Raw genomic sequence first — 5003 nt, 5'->3', positions numbered from 1 at the left:
TGGAGCGCTGATTGGAAGGTGCGTTCCGAGAATCGGCATCGACTGTCAGCGCGAAGAGGTCCCATCTGCAGAACGCAACAAGACACGCAACAAGAAAAATGCACTGAATAAATCTCATCTTTAATGTTTAAATTGTTATTCACATTTTAAGAGTTATTAACATTTTAATCTTTAATAAATCCCTTTTCCACTTGCCGCGCCCGTCACCTGCACCTGCACAGTAGTACCTGTGTGTTCTATGTCACAATAGGATCCCAAATGGCTGGGAATGGCTGCGCTGCCAGAGAGCCGCTAAGAGTTGATGTGGGGGGGGGGGGGGGGTTGAGGGGGTTTGAGAGGAGGTGCAGTGAGTGCAGGATGCTCCCCCAACCCCAACCCCCACCATACCCTGCTAGCCCCCGCCTGAAGCCATCCCCCTCCCCCGCTGCATGACGCTCCACCCACCAGCCCCTGCCTGAAGCCGTCCTGTCCCCAGCAGCAGGACGCGCCCCCACCCTCCCCCCACCAGTCCCCGACTGAAGCTGTCTCCATCCCCCACTGCAGGATGTTCCCCACTGGTCCTTGCCTGAAGCCGGTGGGGAGCTGCAGCGGTAGGCCTTGGCAGCGGAATGCCATGACAGTGATAGGCCATGGCAGCAGTAGGCAGCGGCAGTGATAGGCCATGACAGCGATAGGCAGCGGCAGCGGCAGTGGTAGGCAGTGACAGCGGCAGGCCATGGCAGCTGTAGACCATGGCATTTCTCCCACCCCCTCCCCTCCGGCCCCCGACAGGCCCTGCCTGAAGCTGTCCCCCTCCCCTGGCTGCAAAATGCTCCCCCCTCTCCCACCGGCTCCCGAGAGCCCTGCCTGAAGCCATGCCCCTCCCCAGACTGCAGCACGCTCCTCCATCGGCCCCAGACAGCCCCCACCTGAAACTGCCCCTTCCCCCTGCTGCAGAACGCAACAAAAGACGCAACAAGAAAGAATGGGCTGAATAAATCTCCTCTTTAACATTTAAATTGTTGTTATATTTTAAGTTATTTATATTTTAAGATTTAATAAATCCCTTTTCCACTTGCCGTGCCCATCAGCTGCACCAACACAATAATATCTGCGTGTTCTACATCACAATGGGAACCCAATGGGCGGGAATGACTGCGCCGCCGGAGAGCCGCTAGGAGTGGATGGGGGGGTGGAGTTGAGGGGGGACGGAGTGAGTGCGTGGGGGGGGAGAGGGCAAGGGGCAGAGTGGGTGGGGTGATGGGGGATCAGGGGCGTTACAGTGGGAGCCCGTCAGACGCACCCGCGCAATTGGGGACGATGCGTGAGTGGTGGAATATTCCGTTGGGGGACCAGGCCTCCCATGTGAGAATTGGACCCAACGGGTCCCAATTAGTCTAGTATATTACTAAAACTTTCAACTTGTTTGTTTCTATGTGTGGACATGTGATCCTGAAATTACGGCAAGACGATACACAATAGCTCTAAAATATTTGCACCACCTTACTCACAATTGTCCTGTGGTGTGTTTTCAATAAGTTTCGGCCAGATTTATGTTATATTTTACTAATTATTAACATTTTTAGCTTTACAAAACCCCACTTTGAGACCAATAACTTCAAGTGCTGTGGCAGTTGCTGGCAATTACACCTATGACATCACAATGGGATCTGATTTGCAACAATGTTGCAATCATAGAACAATGAGTCATGGCAGAGTCAAGCTGAACAGGAGGGGGAGGGGCATTTTTTTAATGCTTGCATTTTTTTTTAAGATTAAAAAGAGGGAGGATGAGGGGCTATGGGTGAGTGGTGGAATATTGCGTTGGGGAATGGGTTGCATTGGGGGAATGGGTGAATGGTTGAATATTGCATTGGGGGAACGGGTTGCGTTTGGGGACCAGGCCTCCCTTGGGGGCTATGGGTGAGTGGTCGAATATTGCGTTGGGGGAATAGGTTGCATTGGGGACCAAACCTCCCATATGACAGGGACCCAGCGGGCCACACTTGGTCTAGTATATTATTAAAACTCTCATCTTGACTAAGTTTGCGTGTTTGTTTGTCAGCTTTTCATGACTTAAACTGTGTCAAAATGGTATACGATAGCATTACAATTTTTGCACCACCTTACAATTGTTTTGTGGTGTAGTGTATCAAGTTTCATTCAGATTGTTATATTTTATGTTTTTCACATTTTGAGAAAGTTTGAGAAAGAATCACTTGAACACAGCAGTGCCAGTTTGGCCGTTAGCAGATATGACATCACAATGGGTCTCATTTACATAAACCACCTGTCAACGGTGTTCCGCCCAGTGCAATGGGAGATTTGTTACATTGTTGTAAGGAGGGGGGAGAGGGGAGAGGGTAGAGGGTAGAGGGTAAAGGGGAGAGGGGAGAGGGGAGAGGGAGAGGGGAGAGGGGAGAGGGGAGAGGGGAGAGGGAGAGGGGAGAGGAGAGGGAGGGGGAGGAGGAGGAGGAGGAAGAGGAAGAGCAGGAGGAGCAGGAGGAGCAGGAGGAGGAGAGGGAGGAGGGAGGAGGGAGGAGGGAGGAGGGAGGAGGGAGGAGGGAGGAGGGAGGAGGGAGGAGGGAGGAGGAGGAGGAGGAGGGAGGAGGGAGGAGGGAGGAGGGAGGAGGGGGGAGGGAGGAGGGAGGAGGGAGGAGGGAGGAGGGAGGGGGGAGGGAGGAGGGAGGAGGGAGGAGGGAGGAGGGAGGAGGGAGGAGGGAGGAGGAAGGAGGGAGGAGGGAGGAGGGAGGAGGGAGGAGGGAGGAGGGAGGAGGGAGGAGGGAGGAGGGAGGAGGGAGGAGGGAGGAGGGAGGAGGGAGGAGGGAGGAGGGAAGAGGGAGGAGGGAGGAGTGTTCCACCCAGTGCATTCCGGAACCTCGCCTGCAGTCCGTTTGTCTTTTACTTTTTTGTGTTGTATTTTTTTTTCGTTTTGTCTAGTTACGTTTTTGGTTTTTAGGTCGTGTTTATGTGGGGGGGGGGTGAAACGGGGCTTGCTGTCTCTCCCTTCGGGGGAATACGACCTTTTTGTCGTATCCCCCTTCTCTGCCTCCGTCTACACTGAGGCCTAATGGCGGAGCTGGCGACCTCGGGACTCTGGAGGCAGCTGACAGGACTCGCCCTGAGCTCCCGTGAGGGTGGCCCAGCCCGGGGCTGGAACTGCGCTCTCGTGAGAGCGGCCTGGCGAGGGGCCGAGAGACTTTCCCGTGAGGGGCTGTGGCCCGTCGGAGTGGCCCAGCCCGAGGGAGGAACGGCGCTCCCGTCGGAGTGGCCCAGCCCGAGGGAGAACGGCACTCCCGTCGGAGTGGCCCAGCCCGAGGGAGAACGGCAATCCCGTCGGAGTGGCCCAGCCCGAGGGAGAACGGCACTCCCGTCGGAGTGGCCCAGCCCGAGGGAGAATGGTACTCACGTGAGGGCGATCCGGCTCGGGGCTGGAACGGTGCTCCGGTGGCTGGGACGGCGTTCTGAGGCGGTGACCTGAGTCCGGGGTTCAGCCGCGGGCCAGCGGCTGCGTGTGCTGGACTGGAGGGCGGCAGCTTCGACCACCCCGGGCCGCGGTGTTTGAACCGGCCCGTTTGCGGGGTTCGGTGAGCTGCGGGACTGTTGTGCCATCGCCCGGTGGGGAATCGCCTCAGCGCAGAGGGAGAAGAGGAGGGAAGAGACAGTAACCCTAAGATTTTTGCCTCCACCACAGTGAGGAGGTGCTTGGAGGATACACTGTGGTGGTGTTAATTTGTGTTTATTGTTGTTTATTATTGTATGATTGTATGTATGACTGCAGGCACGAAATTTTGTTCAGACCGTAAGGTCTGAATGACAATAAAGATATTCAATTCAATTCAATTCAATTCAATTGAGAGATTTGTTACATTGTTGTAAGGATAGGGAGGGAGTGGGGGAGGGGATGAGGAGAAATGTTATTTAAACATGTGTTTAGTGGGGGAGTGCGATAGGGGAGAGGTGAGGAGTGGACTAGCATGTAGAGGAGGGAGAAGAAGAAGGGTGACGAGGAGGGAGAAGGATTGTTGGGGGATGAGGGCAAATGAGCCATGCCTGCGCAGTTGGGGGCTATGGGTGTGTAGTGGAATATTGCATTGGCAGAACCGGTTGCGGTGGGGTAATGGGTGAGTTGAGGAAATGGGTTGCGTTGGGAGAACAGGTGAGTGGTGGAATATTACGTTGGGGGAAGGGGGCCCAATGGGTCCCACTTGGTCTAGTCCAAACTAAAACTATATTTTTATGTCTCGGGATCAATGAATATAAAGATAATCTAAAATTAAAATAAAAAAACAAAAATTAAAATTAATAACCTAAAATTAAAAACCTGTGCATTCTAATTCTTCAAACATAAATCTGATCACTGCATCTTTGATGTCAATGGTTAACACTGCATGTGCATGCTGTTTGTATATCATGTAGGAATTTCTTGAATAGATCATTTAGTTGACAATTTCTATGATTAAAATAATATATCATCAATGTAAGGCAACTACATGAGGCAGTGATCTTTCGCCTTCAGAAAAAATGGTGCAATGGCTATTTGTCTACATAATTAATGATCTGTTAATGAAATTGTATTGTCAGCAATCAAATGTTTCAATGATGTGCATTCTGCAATTTCATTAAGTAGTTGTTAATTAGTATAAAATGGGTACCTTGCTGCCCATTAATTTTATGGACAAAAATTCCTGTGAGGTCACCTAACCTCATTGGTTGATTTCCTACCGCATGAACCTCACGGAGATGCAAAATATAACCTTCTGTGTTTGCCTGAGAAGACCGAGGAGAACCACAATTTAATCCATCTTCTTTTATCAGGAATATGACAAGAGTAGAAAAACATGAAATTATCATTATATTTTGATTAGCATTCAAAACTTCCTCGGTCAGGTTGTATATTTGAACATGGAAGGAGTGAAAGAAGGATTTTCAAACATACCTACTGGTATGCCAAAATCAAATTAAATGAAGGTAGTTATACCCTCAGATATCATTATAATCTCACCAAGAAAAAAGAAGGATCA

Source organism: Amblyraja radiata, chromosome 6 (assembly GCF_010909765.2).
Source record: "Amblyraja radiata isolate CabotCenter1 chromosome 6, sAmbRad1.1.pri, whole genome shotgun sequence".
NCBI classification, from domain to species: domain Eukaryota; kingdom Metazoa; phylum Chordata; class Chondrichthyes; order Rajiformes; family Rajidae; genus Amblyraja; species Amblyraja radiata.
Note: the sequence above shows the minus strand (reverse complement) of the source record.